This window comes from Mytilus galloprovincialis, chromosome 4, assembly GCF_965363235.1.
Source record: "Mytilus galloprovincialis chromosome 4, xbMytGall1.hap1.1, whole genome shotgun sequence".
In the NCBI taxonomy this organism is placed as follows: domain Eukaryota; kingdom Metazoa; phylum Mollusca; class Bivalvia; order Mytilida; family Mytilidae; genus Mytilus; species Mytilus galloprovincialis.
This window is the reverse complement of record NC_134841.1, coordinates 27365609-27384206: the sequence shown is the minus strand read 5'-3', so window position 1 is coordinate 27384206 and position 18598 is coordinate 27365609. Positions and strand designations below refer to the sequence as shown.

The 18598-nt window shown below is 30.9% G+C and overlaps 1 protein-coding gene across 2 annotated transcripts in view; it reads right to left on the bottom strand.

The window, feature by feature from the left end:
- The window catches only part of LOC143071750 (uncharacterized), a 41748-nt gene extending 24568 nt beyond the window's left edge, over nt 1-17180 (bottom strand). The window contains exons 1-2 of one of the 2 annotated variants that reach the window (XM_076246291.1): nt 17072-17180; nt 16462-16522 (exon numbers count right to left, since the gene is read on the bottom strand). The gene's annotated coding sequence lies outside the window, so the exon portion shown is untranslated. Of the gene's footprint in view, nt 1-16461; nt 16599-17071 lie in introns of those variants that run through there. The other variant, XM_076246290.1, reaches the window with a different exon arrangement.
- Nucleotides 17181-18598: the final 1418 nt, after the last annotated feature.

Below are 18598 nucleotides of genomic sequence, written 5' to 3'. Positions count from 1 at the left end.
AGTAAACTGTCGTTATTTGGTTTCATTTTGTGATTGTTTTCGGACTGATTTTATTAGGTTCATGCAGGGCATTTAAGAGATAGAAAGAAACAAAATGTGAATTGTGTCATTAGTGGCTTTGTGACATTGTTAGTAAGCTTGATGGGCACATGCTTTTTAGTGGAATACAGTAGTGTCATGAAATTAAAAGTTTCTTGATCACAATTGTCAGAAACATATAATATTTGATTAATTTATACTTAAATGACAAAACACATATCAATAACGAATGGACGAGAACTGTCATATTCCGGACTTGGTACAGGCATTTCCAAATGTAGAAAATGGTGGATTAAACCTGGTTTTATAGCGCTAAACCTTTCACTTTGTTGACAGTCTCATAAAATTCCGTTATATTTACAATGATGCGTGAACTAAACAGACATAATAAATAAAATAGTCAAAATATGGGTACAACAGTCATCATCGTGTAACAATTTTAAAAGGAACAGTTTAACAGAACACAAAAACATCATTCTACAAACACATTCATTGATTCGCGTGTCTGACGTCAGAAGTTTTTTTTACGTCACATATATATATTTGTCGTTCAATGTTTATACAAATAATTTTAAAAAATTAGCATCAGTTAGAAAAATAGCATAAAAGAAGCAGTTTGTCTAAAGCTGTATTATCGACTTCAGTTCATTATAAAGGTATGTCATGGCCTATGCTTTTAGATAATCACTAACTTGAGGCTAATTATATTTCAATTAAAAGAAGTTCCACCAACTGATATCTGTAATTACATATCATTTAGAAAAGTTTTGTAAGTTTTACATAATTCGAGCATATGATCGGTCATGCGAATAACTCTTCCAAATATATTGTAATATCAAGGCAAATATCATATTTGATGTCATCACAAAACAGAATTAGATTCCCACGATTACAGGTATTCTTGTTGTGTACTCTCAAATTTCTATACGAAAGAAAAATTAAATAATATTATCTTCTTTGTATCTAAATAAATCTGCACAGTTCGTAACAAAATTGCTTATCACAACATTGTGACGTCAAATATACTTTACCGGAGTTATCACCGACGTCATAATGCTTGACCTGACGTTGTCAAGTTTGACCCTTACTTTTCAATTGATGTCAGGTTTGATGGTTCAATAAAGAAAACAGTTTTTATGTGATGAAAATTACATGAATATAATCAAATTAATCTAATATCAGATTTTCATCATATTGTACAATGTTAGCTGTATAATTCATAATGATGCATTTATGAACTCGCTCGCTGTCCACTCCCAAAAATCTTCCTATTGTTGTCTGTATCTGATATCTTACAATATCAATATGCATATGATCTGTTAAAATTTTGAAAAGAACACGTTTATTAATTTCTTGCGTCCGAAGCGCTTTTCTGGATTTACCTTCATCAGGAACGCTCAAAACCAAACATTTGAAAACCGTTGAAGAGCTATATGTCCAAAATACCTAAAATAAATAGCCAAATTCTTCTCAAGTCAACTTTGCCTGAGGGGGTTGAAACCTTAGTTTCTTAATAATTTCAAAATTTATAAACGGACAATTTTAGTAGGGTCTTAAATCATGTCAGTACAGAAATACTGACTACTGACCTGATGATATCGGTACTAATCTTATACAAGTCGAAAAGTTTTTCTCGATCAGTAAAGGTTGCAAACTGTTTATGTGCCATAATCACTGGGGTAAAGTTGATGACCGTAACTGTATTCACGGTCATCCCAAGATGAAAAATTAGGTCAGTATCTGTATTGTCTGTTAAAGTGTTTCTATATCATTTTCTTTACAAAACATACATTGGAACGATGTAAATTTATAAAAGATTCACACGGAAATCACAAATTATTACCGAGAAATGTCTATGAAACAGGAAATTGGATTTGAAAAAGACTTATTCATGAAATATGCAAACGAATGAACATGTAATCATGGTCATATGATCCTTCAAATCTAACAATAAAGATAGATATGTTTTATATAACTCAATGAATATTTTCATCATAAGAATGTGTACATAATATATTTTCTTTTAACGATAAACATGCCTTTCTTTTATCAAAATCTTCAAAAAATGTACTGCTATTGAAATATTGTCTTCCCGTACTTCGCCGATAACGTTTCTGTGTGCAGCAGTATTTTAAAATACGACATATATCGTTAAATATTCGGCGAAAAACAACGACAAAAGAAAAAGTAAACTTCAATACCCAAAAGTTTTTTAACAGTCAAAGTATTCGACCATAAATCAACGAATGACTGAATTGTTCTCGATAATACACTATGGATTTGTATTAAATGTCATAAAACCGTGCACAGAGGACATTACAATTACCAGTAACTTGTTTCATATGACTTGAAACAAACTACACACTATGATTATGGTCGGTCTTTTTTGTTTTGTTTACACCATTTTAAAGCTGTAGTCACATAAATGCAGCTATAAAAGTGAAGACCAAAAAGTACACCACCGCATAATGTATAGGCGAATTCACTGTACTATTCAATATTTGTTGAAGACCGAAACTCGGTTAAGAATTAGAATCGAGATAAACACTATTTTCACATGTAAATAAATCAGAATGAAAAGTTCAACTTGTAAACAACAACAACTATTTCATAGTGACTGGTATTTAGATATAATAAAGACAAAGATTGAAAAGATAAAATGTGGATAAATTTTAAGCGTAAGGAGAATATTGAACTCCGAAGAAAAACAAAGACATCACAAAGTTGTCAATTTCATTGTTTCCAAGATATAATTTTCATAGTAACCGTATAGGGATAATCTCGTTCAAATCACTCAAATGTAACCTGGCCTAAATGACTATTGAAATGTTGATCATAAAGTGAATACAGATTTAATACTTATGGAACTTTTGTTTAATTGAGAAAGAAATGTTTACAGATTTAAATTGCTTGATCTTAGATCACCGACTAAAGTTTTGGTTCAATTTTGTTTTAAAAGTTTCAAATCCATCCAAAGTTCAACTTAACATGAGGGCTGGGAGTTTTTGCATTCTTTATAATTTTTTAAAGTTTTAAACGGATAATTTAGAACAAGCAAGTTTGATAGTTAAAGATAATGTCAATACCGAAGCACTGACTGTTCAGTTGATGGAACTGTAACCGGAGATAGATATAGGAAGATGTGGTATGAGTGCCAATGAGACAACTCTCCATCCAAATAACAAAAAAGTAAACTATTATAGGTCAATGTATGGCCTTCAATGAATTTCATTACAATATGGCTTGTCTACACCGAGACTCGAATCCGGAACCTCTGTGTTACAAGGCAGCACGTTAACCGACTGAGCTAAAGAAGTACTTCTTTAGCTCAACCGCTAACGGCTGACAAGGATCTACCATATTTTCTAGGGAATTAATCCCGTCATACTACCATCGTTGACACACAGTCTTTAAGCAGCGGTATCTTTCTAGTGCAAACAAATAAAGATGTCTAAATTTGGTGCCGGTCTAAAGTGCTTTTCTGGATTTACACTCATACAAAGTCATCCATGTTTGCCAAATATCTTTTTTTATCTATTGTTCATATGAAGATTTTTAATGTCGTTGATTTTGGAACGATTTAAATCAATCGGTAATATCGAGTTAACTTCATTCACTGTTAAAACACATTTAACAGTTATAAAAAATATCAAAGTCCATTTTATGGAAATAATTGTGTTTATTTCGCTGTTCAATATAAAATATTTGAAAGATATAGGAAAAATAAAACCACACTGTGTCAATTGATTCGAGGTAAAAAGTTTTATTTACAAAAAAAACCAACAGCTTTAGTATAATTACACTGATCAAATAAATCAGTATCTAGTAATAACAACAAATCTTCTATTGATGAGATAAGATACATGAATGACTCCTTTTTAAAGCATTAAATGGATACTGAACCCCAGAAAAGACAACGACCTATTTGATATATCTGTGTAAATCAATGCTGTCTAGATACGTGATTTATTCGATGTTTCAGTTTTTATCTACGAATAAAGAGAAATGCAAGTAGGATTGCCAAAAAGAAGACATTAACCGAGACTAAAACATACGGTCATCATTTATAATGACAAGTTTTGTAGACGAAACGCGCGTCTGGCGTATTAAATTATAATCATGGTACCTTTGATAACTATTTCAACCTCTGGGTCGATGCCACTGCTGGTAGACGTTTCGTCCCCGAGGGTATCACCAGCCCAGTAGTCAGCATTTCAGTGTTGACATGAATTTCAATTATATGGTCATTTTTATAAATTTCCTGTTTACCAAACTTTGAATTTTTCGAAAAACTAAGGATTTTCTTATCACAGGAATATATTACCTTAGCCGTATTTGGCACAACTATTTGGAATTTTAGGTCCTCAATGCTCTTCAACTTTGTACCTGTTTGTTTTTATAACTATTTTTGTTCAACATTATCCCCGATCTTGATACGTTTGGAATAAAATAAGTTCTATATATCAGTCAGCATTTTCATTTTGTAAACATTCATGAAGAAGAAAAACATTGATGTGAATAACGACCTGGGACAACTCCTTAACATATAGAGGTATTAAACTAGTTTTGTTAGAAAAAAGTAAAATCACAAATATACTGAACTTCGAGGAAAACTCAAAACAGAAAGTCCCTGATCAAATGTCAAATTCAAAAGCTCAAACTCATCAAACGAATGGATAACAAATGTCATATTCCTAACTTGAAACCGACATTTTCTTATGTAGAAAATAGTAGATTTAACCTGGTCTTATAGCTAGCTAAACCCGCATTTGTATGACAGTTTCACCAAATTCCATTATATTGACAACGATGTGTGAATAAAACAAACAGACATAATAGGTAAAAATGTCAAAAATAGCAGTACAGCAGTCAGCATTGTGTTATAATTTTAAACTTTCTTACTTACTACTTTCTCGATCAATTAGTTGATTTATTCCCTCCTAGCAAATGCATGCAACATTCGCCTCCGGACGTTAAGTTATTAACAATAAACTATTATATTCTGCAAATTCCATCTAGATAAATGGATTCAACCCCTGCCCCAAAACAAAAGATTTCTTAAATACCTTTACATCGAAGGTAAATACAGGAGAGCCAATTGAGACAGGGCTTGAGTAAAAAATATTTTCGAATAAAGAATGAATGAAAATTAGCATATATAATTTTTTTATATAAAAATAGACGGCAGGTTTATCTGTGATCTTATTTAATTTTTACTAGTATACATGTGATGTTTGGCATGAAAATTGTATAGTTTTATATATGTATCCATAGGGATAATATAGTCGTTGGTGTTTGTTTTATTATTGATTTTTTTTGGAGTACTGGACTAACTTAACAGATCAATAATAAAAAGGTGATTGAGTAATCTGGTTGTCGAACTACCATTAAAACAATCACATTTTATAATTGAACCCTGGTTTGATTGTCTAAAAGTTACCGTGAACTGATCATTTGTTTTTCGTAAAGCATAAATCGCATGCCTCAGTCATATTACTATATCAGCGTACTAGAAAAAAATGTCATCGCCGATATAAGTTTATTTTGTAAATCTATATCTCCAACTAATATCAGTTTAAATCTTTTTAATATGTAATGACAATTACGGATTTTAACCACTAATTTTTTTACAAACATCACACGTATTATAGGCAAAGGTTATAAAGGTGCTTTTAAACATAGAAACAACTAAATCGGAAACAATTTATCTGCCACGTGTCACTTTATACCACAAAGCCTTGAGTAAGTTATATATGATTTGTATGAAAGTTCTTAGAGTTTTCTGTCCTCAATAGGAATTAACAATATGGAACAGGGGTGCGTAAAACAATGATGAAAAACAAAACTCTATTTATTATCAACAAAAACATATTTCTCGCTCATTTCAATTTAAGCTACTTTTATGACCAATATATTAACAATATACAATACAAACGGACTACTTATTAATTTAAAAAAAACCATACAAGACCAAAAAAGGCCACAGGTTGCCGACTTTAGTTCTCAACCGACCCTCGCTGTCAATTTCTTGATGGAAGTAAAAATTAAGGCAAGCACTTTATCTGAAACATTTCAGTGAGAAGACACTGTCTTTATGGCGAATCGTTATGTTGAAGTCTTTTGCTAGTTATTGCCTTTGTAATTCAGGAGCTCTTGTTTAATAAGACTCATCGAACAAACAATCGCACACATTGGCTAGACGAGGGATACGATTGGTTTGCATACGGATGTCGACAGTTGGTTTAAAAAACAATTCCCCCATTTTTTTATGTTTATAAACCTGTTATGTAATTTGCGAACGAATGAACTGGTATACTTTGTCATTGCTTTGACGGTTCAACTGTTTTAATTTGAGCGACACAAATGATTCTTAAAATATTTGTAGATGAAATGCGGATTTGGATACTAAAATAGTATCTCTGTAGTCGTTTCCTGTAGACCTTCTCTATAGAAATTGTTAAAAATAAATCGAATCTCAACTTTTTTTTCTGCCTTATTTTCAGATTATGTAGACGAAACGCGTGTCTGACGTTATAAGTTATAAGCCTTTGATGCTGTTTTTTTTTTACATTGGTCAGATTTTGCAAAACTTCGTTGTTAAACATTAATGGGATTGGGGATGATATACATTTTGATAGTGTTTATGCATAAAAGTATATGAAAACTGATAAAGTCTAAACAGATTGAAGATATCATTTGTAGAAATAAACTCTTTAATCAAATGTAGAATTTCAGCTTGTGAGCGGCACATATTTATGAAAACATTCAATTGATAAATGTAGGACAAATATGAAGGGAAAGAAATGTTTGATATAATTTTGAAGGTCCTTTAACTATTATTTAGATAAAAAAAAAAAACTAGATAGTTGCATGTTTCCTTTGATAGTATTAATGAAAATTACTAAATATTTAATGATTGAGTACATTCAAATCATTAGATATTATGCATTTTGTTATAATAGATCTAAATTGGTATACAGAAATGTAGGGTATACGCTAATGAGACAGGAACATATACTGTGGATTCATTTATTCTCGTGGGTATTTATTTTCGTGGATTGCTGAAAACTTGCATATTCGTGGATACTTAATTTCGTGGTTTTGCCAATCTATGTATACGAAGCCTATTGAAAATATGTTATTCGTTGAACATTTGAATTCGTGGTTCACTTGTACCCACGAAACCAACGAAAATTGGTATTCAACGAATAATAATGAATCCACAGTAAACTCATCATTTTGTATTTACGCCAGACGCGCGTTTCGTCTACAAAAGACTCATCAGTGACGCTCAAATCCAAAAAGTTAAAAAGGCCAAATAATGAACGAAGTTGAAGAACATGTATGATCAAAGTATTTTTGTTATCTAGAACAGTCTTGACACTTCAAAGATTATCACAATTGATTAGATCTCAAAGAATATATAATTTAATGATTACATTTAGTTAACGTAAATGCACGTTTCGTTTTCAAATTGTAACACGTTTACAGAAGTTTAAATAGTATAGAAGTTAATAATTAGCAGCATAAGACCTAATTATAAATGTTAAAGATTATACGGTAGCAACCAGAAATATTTTTCTGCATTATGACATTTAAAGCAATTATTGAATTATTTATATTTCAAATTCTTCTTTTGCATGCTATCGTGCTCTCTTTAATTTCTTTTATATTTTTCAAATAATTTAACTTGCAAGACTCGATTCTGTCACTTCATTATACATTAAAATAATCAGGAAATATGTCTTTTGTATTAAATGATATAAAACACAACAAAATTTAAACATGGCTATAGACAACTGCATTTCAGTTTGAGACATACTCCATTTTAAAAACTATTCAAATCTAGTTTTATAATGTAAACCAGTGCACGTGTCGTGTCTTGGTAGACTTGCTAGTGATTGCTTCAGAATTCGCATGACGGAAGATGCATTATACACTATCGACACACCTAGTTGTGTGCCATTTGAAGTTTGTTTTGTATAGCATTATCATCCAAAGATACACAGTGGTCTTTAACTATATGAAAATGTCTATCGTAAGACAGTGAGTGGGACCTATCCTTTACGTTTTATGGACCGTAAAGAATTTAATTGGGCCCATTATACAAGTTTTGTTACTTGTCAATCCTCGCAGTGCAAAACGTTATAATACATCTCCATCATTAAGTGTGCATTAGACTATTACATTACAAATGCACCTTCAATCTTCCTATTACGAACCAGCTGTCATTCAATATTTCTTTCAACGTAAATTTTAGATTTAACTGTAGGTTAATAGAAAAGACCGTCTTCCCAAAAATCTGAAATGAATACAATTGTTACAAATTATTTTTAAATTTCTTTATTCCTCAAGTTGAAGTTTACATCCTACGATAATTGTTTTAAATATTCATGAATATTTAAAGAAAGCTAATTTCGCTGTTAGTCTCTTATTACAAAATCATAATAGTAAGTGGCTCAACAACAAACAATATTTTACACGTTGCTGCAAAAAGTAGAATTGTGAACACGTATTGGCGTATGACTTACAAAATAGAGTCATAAAAGTTATTGAACCACTCCTTTCAAACACTTTGGCACATACGTCCTCTAAACCCAAGCTACATATTGAGTACTGTGAAATGGTTGATACAAAATCAATTCGAGATCGGTAAATTAAAGTGTTTTCAAGGTGTAACATTGTACTGTTAAATGGTAGATTAATAATACTTTTTGATTTTGCAATTCAACGAGCCAAAAGGTATCTTAGCAAGCCTTCACATTTATTGCCATATATACAATAACAGATTATAAAAACATGCGGGCGATAATGTTTATAGGAGCTTACGCGAAATGTGCACACCATTTGTATGTTGAAATAACATCGACAGGATGACTAAAGACCTAAAATTCCGAAAGGTATTGTTAAATACAATAAAGGCAATATTTTCATGTGTATAAAAATGATGATATATAAAAGAAGAATCATTTGAAAAAGAGAGGCGAAAGATACCAGAGGAACAAGTCGAAAACTAAAAAGGAAAACAAACAAACAGACAGACAGACAGACAGAAAAACAAGCAAAATACACAAAGCACAACATAGAATATTAAAGACGTAGCAACAGGAAAATTCCCCCACCAAAACTTGGATGATCTCAGGTGCTCCGGAGGGTAAGCAGATTCTGCTCCACATGTGACATCCGTCGTGTTCCTTATGTTAGCACAAACCCGGTAATAGTCTCATTCGGTAGGTAACATTTGGGAGAAGGGGAAATGTATAATGTATAGATACACTTCTTTTAAGTATATAAATTAAGTGCTATGTATGCATTTACTTACTATTATGATTTCATTTACCATATGCAAGTGTTTTTGTCCTTTAGTATTACTTTGATAGTATATACAAAAGGATTCTTTATTTTAAAAATTCTATGTTATTTCCGACCACCTACACGTAAAACTATGTTATTCAACTCGATATGCATATAGTTATATCTATTTTATTTAATGTATACAAGTGCAACAGTTCTTACGATTTGATTCATGATCGGAGTATTTTAAATGTATACAGAACTTTTGTCAACTCAGTTCATAAAACTGAAGGTTGATAGACACTTAAATAAAAACCTATATATATAATTCAATATTGAACATTTTCCCAAAGAAACGTTAAACGTAGAGATATTAAAAAAAATATAAAGGAATATGAAGTAAACTAGTTTAACAAATAAATTTTATTTCAATAAAATATAAATTGAAAAAAAAGAAAACAACAAAAATACCGAACTTAAAGGAAGATTCCCAACGGAAAGTCCGTTATCAATAAGTCCTTGCAACGTTTCCTCCCTCTGCTGAATCTTAGATTCTATGATTACACATAAATCAGGCATCTTAGAGTAATTGTTCAATATATTGCAATAAGGTTACAAATTTTAATTGTGCATCGAATATATGCTTTTTGAATCTATCACTTGTTTACTACTTAAGGTACTCATATTTAAATGTCGAAGATAACTTATTGTTTACTGCATTGATAGGTATACTGTCGGAACCTGGTTCTAATTTGTGATTTTCTGGACTGATTGTATTCGGTACATGCAGGGCAATTTAAAGTTGGAAAGAAACAAAATGTGAATGGGAAAAGGAAAAGGAGAGCAGAACTCAAAAGTTGTTTTAACCGAGCACCAAACTTTCCAACGGTATAAAGATAAAAAGATATGGGCATCAGAGACAAAGGATGAGGATGTACCTAGCCATCATAAGTCATCGTACAGCCTTTTCAACAATATTAGTCTGTCGCTATTACAAATTAATGGTTAAAACTGTTCATGTCCTTTTGAATTCATTTTGAAGATCTTGTTTTCTACAACAAAATATCAGGTTGCAATTAATGTTTAAACGGAGAGCCGTGGTGTAGTGGTTAGCGCATTAGACTACTAACACAAAGGATCATGGTTCGATCGCCGCTCTGGGGAGAAAATTTCATGGACTGAATTTTCAACTCTCCCTTGACACCATTTGCGAGTATGGTTTGGAAAAACGATGAAAGTCCGTCGGAAGGGGACGATACATGACTGACTCGTGTTAAAAGAGAGCAGTATCTCTTGCACGTAAATGACACCGTTGTAGATTTCGAAAAAGAGCAGGCTAATGCCGCTACAAAGCAGCACTTCGTCAGCAAAGTGGAAAGGGTTTAATATAAGTTGCAATTACTTGTTTCTCAATCATCTATAAATAAATATATTTAAACTAAATGATATCATATCCAGTGTGATATTTTACTTGTGTAATTATCGGCGGCTTTTTGACATTGTCGGTAAGCTGATGGGCACATGATTTTTACTGCAATGCAGTAGTGTCATAAAACTAAAAGTGAATTGATCAGAATTTGTCAGAAACATACTTTGTATATTATTTTATTAATCAAAACTCAAGAAAATGGCATAAAGCAAGCAATTTGTCAAAAACTGTATTACCGACGTAAGTTCAATATGAAGGTATGTAATTGGCTTTGATTTTAATAGTTACAAACTTTAGGCTGAATCTAAATCTGTATTCCAATTAAAAGAAGTCCCACCAACTGATATCTAATTACATATCATTTAGAAAAGTTTTTTTTAATTTTTATGTAATTTGTGCATATGATCAGCCATGCGAATAATTCTTCGTAAGATATTGAAAGATCAAGGCAAATTACATATTTGATGTCATCACAAAACAAAATTAAATTCCCACGATTATCGATATTCTTGTATTATACACTCAAATTTCTATGCGAAAGAAAAGTCAAATAATATAATTATCTTCCTTGTACCTGAACAAATCTGCTTCGTTCTTCATAAAGTTTCGAAATTAAGATAATGTGACGACAAATATACTTAACCCGGAGTCATCACCGACGTCATAATGTTTGACCTGACGTTGTCAAGTTTGATCCTTACCTTTCAATTGCTTTTGGGTTTGCTGGTTCAGTAAAGGAAAATAGTTTTCATGTGATGAAAATTACATGAATATAATCAGATAAATCTATTATCAGATTTGTATTTTATTGTACAATGTTAGCTGTATAATACATAATGATGCCTTTATGATCTCGTTCTCTGCTCACTCCCCAAAAAGCTTCCTACTGTTACTTGCATCTGATATCTTACAATCTCGCTTACAATACTAATACGTAAACTGTTAATCGGTACTAATCTCCTAGAACTCGAAAAAGTATATTTCAGTTAAGATTGCGAAATGATATGTGCCATAACAACGCAGGAAGATTTGCGTTTTATCTTCAATGATGAACAATTAACAAATTATAAATAAAGAACTTGTGAATAGCCGAAACTTTTAAGTTTAATTTGAAAAGATGTAACATTTATTTAAAATTATATGCTTATATGTCGGAAAGTGTTCTTTGTCTCTTATTAAGGATAATCTCACTCTGATATTTAACTTTCCAATTTCCATTTCTTACCACTTTGTTTCAAATTAATTTTAGAAATTTTTAATTAAATTGAATTGGATGTGTTTTAATTGCAAATTTGGAGGAGATTTTGCCTCTTATATACTATCATTCGCATATGCCAAATCAAATTACAATAATGCTTTGCTTTTACTTACATTTACCACGGTATGCATTAAATTTCTATAAAAGGAAATGTTAAACTTATATTTTTTCCTAAAAATTTGTTTTTAATACTTTGGTCTTGTTTTCCTTTTTTTTTCTATATAAATTAAAAGATTTCAAATTCGTTTCCGAACAGTATATATACAATATTATGTTTACTTGGATATATTATAACTAATATTTACATTTGTTTATTATTAATCTACTGTATAACTAACTGTCAACGAATGAAAGATATTTGTGCATGCTGTTCATTGTATGAATGACAGTTAATAAAAATAGTTTAAATTGGTAAATACCTTCAATACTGTCTATAAATGCTTTAAAGATTTGAAAATAATAAAATAACATAAGTCTTACAAAAATAAAGTATGGCTATTGAAGTCCCCACAATAAAGCCTTTAAATCTAAATTGAATTCCTTAAAGACATTTCAAAATGTGTTGAAATGTACAGATTTTCTTTCTATATCCTAACCATCTAAATACTAAATTCGTAAGAATTAGATAAAACCAAATAATTGTTTCAAATATTCAAATAGAAATTAAAAAAAAAACCGAAACTAATGTTCGATGAACATATAAATTTAAGACCCCAATCATTTCCAATATGATGAAATTTTATGCAACCGTCATACGAGTTAGAGATTTAGTTAGCTATAAAACTAGATTAAATATTTCATTTTGTACATAATGAAATGCCTGTACCCAGTCAGGAATAATACAGTTGTTTTCTATTCGTTTAATGTGTTCTAGCTTTTAATTTTGTCATTCGATAAAAGACTTTCAGTTTTGAATTTTTCTCAGGAGTTTGGTATTTTCGTTATTTTACATTTTACTATCGTAATTCTTCAATGGATTCTTGCGAATAATCAGTATCAGCAACAGGTTTTAGTTGATTCCATAGCGAGCAGCGAACTGTTTGCCGAATGGTTTGATTTAGTGGGTTTACCTGACAAATGACCATAGTATATCATCGCGTCTATAGTCTATCCTCGCTTAAGCATTCAATTTTCAATTGATTGTGTCAGGACTTTTATTTTCCCTGTCTTAAATTTTGAAGGGGTATTGATTTGCATGGTTGGTGATGCATGCATAGCAAAATATGGCATACCGATGGTTCTTACTCATTTGGAGTTCATGAAATTCCCTCTGTTCCTGTTATTCGATGTGTATATTCAAGAAAGGATCTACGGGGTTTTAATATTGGTAAATTCCTATTTATAAATAACTGCATTTTTATATTTCGCTCCTTGCATTCCACCGTCCTTCCGCGAATTAAAACGGAGCTTCATGATATTTTACTGACGTAGAAAGCGGCTTTTAAAACTTACAAAAGACACATGCCTATAATTTGGTACACCAGACGCGCGTTTCAGTTTTGGCTATACAAGACTCATCAATGATGCTCGAATCAAAATACAAAATGTAGTTGGAAGTTTTAACAAACAACGGAGTTGACGATCATTTAAACCTGAAAATTTCGATAACTTGTAGCCAAATGCGGCACGTTTATCTCTGTTTGCAGGTAAAATAAATTGTGTTTTGTATTACCGGGTATTCAAACACCTGTTCATTATCTAAACTCTCCATCAATCAATGACCAAATATCTATCAGATTGTTAAGTTTACAATAACAAATCAGGTCTATCTGGTAATTTTTACATGCAATGAGGGACATTGGTCAAGTATTCCCCTTTAATGATAACCCAGGTGGCAGTGCTGTAGTTCAGGTCCTACACACACAGCATCTCTTATCTATATCCTGTATAGAATTACAGTGTTCATATTTCTTTACATATAAATAGTGTTAAGTTTTGTTAATTGAAATGCCATTTACTTGTTGTTGTGTACCTGAATGTTTTAAGAGAGGTGGGCATCTTTTCCCAAAAGATGGGGAATTAAAAAAGAAATGGTTAAATGCAATCAAAAGAAACTCTTATGAAGAAAAACATAAAGAATGGACACCAAGCAAAAGCAGTGTTGTTTGCCATGATCATTTTTTGCAAAGTGACTATACATCAATTACAAGTTTTGGTAAGTGTATATTGAAATTAAATTCCAAAGATGTAATACTTAAAAATTTCATTAAAAAAAAAGTCTAAAATACGCTCATGATATTTTTCTTTAATTCTTATTTAATCTCATAAAGGGAAGAATAAGATGAGAACATTTGTTGCAATAGAAATGTAAATTGAATATTTTCTTTTTTTTTTATTTTGTTAACTCATGATACCAAGATTTATTTGTAATTACATGTAGCATAATTTGTTAATTATCAATGTTTATACAAATAATGTACTTTCACATGTCATACCCTGCTGTGATGATTTCTAATGTGTTTGTTTAATCTGTTAAGTAAGCTGGATTAATGAAAATAGGGTATGATAAACAGATAAAAAAAATTATCAGGTCATCTTTTTAATATTAATAGTTAATTATTTGTTTATTCTTGTAGGCACAGATGTTAGCAGGAAACAGTTAAAAAAAGGATCAGTTCCAACTGTATTTTGTTGGAAAAGAAAATTATCCTCAAACACCCCAGACAGAAGTGATCGACTTTTTAAAAGAAACAAAACAAAATCTGAAATATTATTTACAGAAGAAAATATTGAAATAAATGATCCATGTACTTCTGAGTTAGGACGGGAAGAATGTGTCGAGTCTACAACAGCACCCATAGTACCTGATGCAGAGTCACACATATTATATACTGCTGTTCCACTGAATAGTGAATTTAGATGTCAAACCCCACCCTTTGGAAATGAACAAATACAAAATTGTAATGGATAAGAGCAGCCATTGTCTTTGAATGAAGTGAAACAGACGATAAAACAGCCCAACAAAAATCAAAGATACAAAATAAACAAAAAAAAAATAAAACAGTAATACGGGTTGGCAATGGGTTGTTGAAAGGTTTGATCAAAATATGTTTTGATCTCTTACATAATGCCTATTTCATATTATTGCATGCATTATATCGCGATATAAACTGGTTGTTTATCTGCACAATTGTCGACAGGAACTAGTTTCCTTACTGAAAAGAACTGATTAAAAAAAACGAGACCCTGTGAGCTATTTTTTATTTGAATTTGTAGACAATAAGCATAAAACTAATTAAAGCCTAATTTGATAGAAGCAACGGCACTGATTTATATGTATATATAGAATATTTTCTATACAATCTGAATGGGTTTATAAAAAACTAACAAAAACCAGAGAGAACTGAAAAGCTGTCTCTATTACATATTGTACGGATGGCAGTTATCAAAAATTACATTAACGTGTGAGAAAGGTCCATTATTGTACATCAAACGCTTGAAGATTTAAAACATATAGATACTGTATTTGCTTTCTTCGTTTTAAAGTGAAGCAGTACAATGTGAATAACGTCTATGTATAACATGAAATCAGCACAATAAAGCTTTACAATTTAAAATTGGTTTCATAAAACAACAGACAACCATTTATGTTTGACATATTCTTATTTACTATTATAACCTTAACATTTAAAAACATTAAGCTAGAAACAACTATCACACATTTGAACAGAAATTGAAAATAAACAATAAACCCAGGCAGGTGTCCCAAGTAAATCAAATAATTACATGCCAACCCGAATACAGTAAATCAATATTAAACAAAACTCAAACTAGTCCCAATTTTATCAGTTCCTTCAGTAGAAAAACTCATGCAACAACTAACATTATCAGCATCTGTGTATCATATATAAACACCGAAAGCTCACTGTGACTTGATTGCTCGCGTATAATGTGTTTCCCAGAGAAAGAGGAAGGCAATCGTTTCGGATTTCCTCGGAGTTTTGGTATTTTGGAATTTTACTTTTTTTTCTAATGTTCAGTTGCTTATTACAAATACACGAAATGTTTATATATTTTTTATCCCATACGTATTTAAAATTATGTTGGTTCGCTTCTTAGAAATACTTTATAGTGTATTTTAGACTGTCTTCTCGTCGTTTTTGTCTTTCATGATGGAATAGTCTAGTCATCCTGGAGGTAAGATTTTGTTATTGTACGCCTGGTGTTTTCTGCTTATTTATTGAAGAATGTTATGAAAATAATTCAACAAATCAGATAAAACGTGAAAAATAGAAAAATCATTACTAGTAATACTTTCTGAAAAATCTTGTTATTCCTAATTTGCTTATCACAAGAAACCTATGTTATAATTATTAAGAATGCCCATTTACTTTTTTTTATTCATTTACTTATAAATTTATTATCAGTAACATCAACTGTTTCATCATATACAACCATTTCTTCTACAGTAAGACACAAACTCTACATTAAATAAGCCTACCTTTCCATCTTGACTGATTTCTTGTTACGTCGAAATAAGTTTACGTTATCTCATCAGAGTTCTACAACATATGGTAAAAAAGTAGTAAAAACATGATGCATCATTATCCATACGTAAATGAAATACACAGTATTACTTATATAATAATGATCTATTGGGTTCTTGTTTGAAATAACTTCTAAAAAGTGTCTTTTAAAGATCCAGCAAACCCAATTCAAGTATGTAATGAAATACTTTTTTTGTCAATCAGGAAACAATAAGTATTTGTGTTACCTCTTCTGAAGTTAGAAGATAGGTATCAATTATTTACTTAAAACTTTTGTTGCACATTTAAAGTCTTTTGTCGTCAATTCGTAATGGTTTATATAGTTCCATGTATGCTTTTACGACCGTTATAAAATATATTCATAATCTGAATGATGATACTATATGATGTATTTGTTTATCTTGATCAGTTGCTACTTCAATGGAGCAGAGCAACGTAACCCTGGGATCATTTATTTTACAAAGTTTCTATACACTTTTTAAGTTGTTAAATTCCAACAACTAGTTGCCGTAGTCATAAGTCACACGAAGAAAATAAATTACAATACCCTGTATAATTACATACCTCCATAAAGGCTCTTAGGTGTCAAAACTGCATTTTCTCACTCAAATTAAGTCTCACTGATTGACTTTCTTGTCAAAATGTACATTAAAATTTATATTCTAATCGCTAATATGTTGGATGCAAGAAAAAGTCGAAATTGCTTCTTTATATATAGGGGTAAGAAAATCGAAAACCTGTAATTCAGGTAATATTGAATTTTAAAATTGATCTCAATTCGGCTTTCAAACTGTGATGACTTTAATTTTCAATCATTTTTGGTAATTGAATTGATTGTGTTGATATAAGTTAAGGATAAATAATTGAAGATTTTCGTGGGTTATCTCAGTGACTTTTCCTTGGTATCTTATATATGCTTTTGAGCGCTAAGTCTGGTTGATTATATATTTTAAAGCGACGAAAGCAATTTCAACAAAATGTCACGCTGAGCACATCGACATACGACTAAAAGTTTATAAATTACATTAAGTGGAAAAGTTTCGCAATTAATACCTGTGTTTGACAGCTCAAATTTGACCTTTAAATGAGATATTTTTGTGAGAAGAAAACATGTATCTAAGAGTCACTGTCGATTCGTGAATACTATTACCCTATTTTCTGTTCGTGTTTTATGCGATCGTAAATAGTTATTATTTTGTTTTTCATTTTGGAAATAAGAATTTGTTTTTTGGACTAGCAAAGGGGTAGATAACATGAACTATGATATATCTTAATTTTTAAAAAAATATGGTGTAGTGATTCCAGTGTGGGTTTTCAAAAATCTAAAGGTTGAATTGAATGTTTTAAATCTCAAAATTATAGTTTCAGTATTTGTACGTTATGCATATATCATTAGGTTTTATGAAGACACAAATTGTATTTCTCAAGAACCTAACTGACTACAAAAAATATACTGAAAAAAAATCCTAATGTCTGTTGAATGACCTATTCATCAATTTCATAATTCCAAAATATCTAACCTTTACAATAAACTCATCATAGATACCAGGACTAAATTTAGTATATACGCCAGACGCGCGTTTCGTCTACAAAAGACTCATCAGTGACGCTCGAATCCAAAAGATGCATATGAGCAAGGGGCCTAGGCATTCCTATTATATTTTAGGGATGTTAAAGTAGTACGGGAATACAATTCAAAAGTTGAGACAGTTCTTTCATACTTGTCAAAATGTATACTTTATATCGTATAATTTCCAAACTTAAAACAAGGATCTTGTCATCCTATTTACTACCATGTGAGTACAGGCATATGAGAATTCAAAAATATTGCTTGAATTATAATAAAGAAACGCCCATTTATAAAATTCCGATTTTTTTTCGAAAAACTTAAGAATTTCTACCCCAGGAAAAGATAACATAATCTTTTTGTTTTTCGGCGAAACCTTGCGGAATTAGGAATAAACTCATCATAGATACCAGGACTAAATTTTGTATATACGCCAGACGCGCGTTTCGTCTACAAAAGACTTATCAGTGACGCTCGAATCCAAAAAGGTAAAAAGGCCAAATAAGGTACGAAGTTGAAGAGCA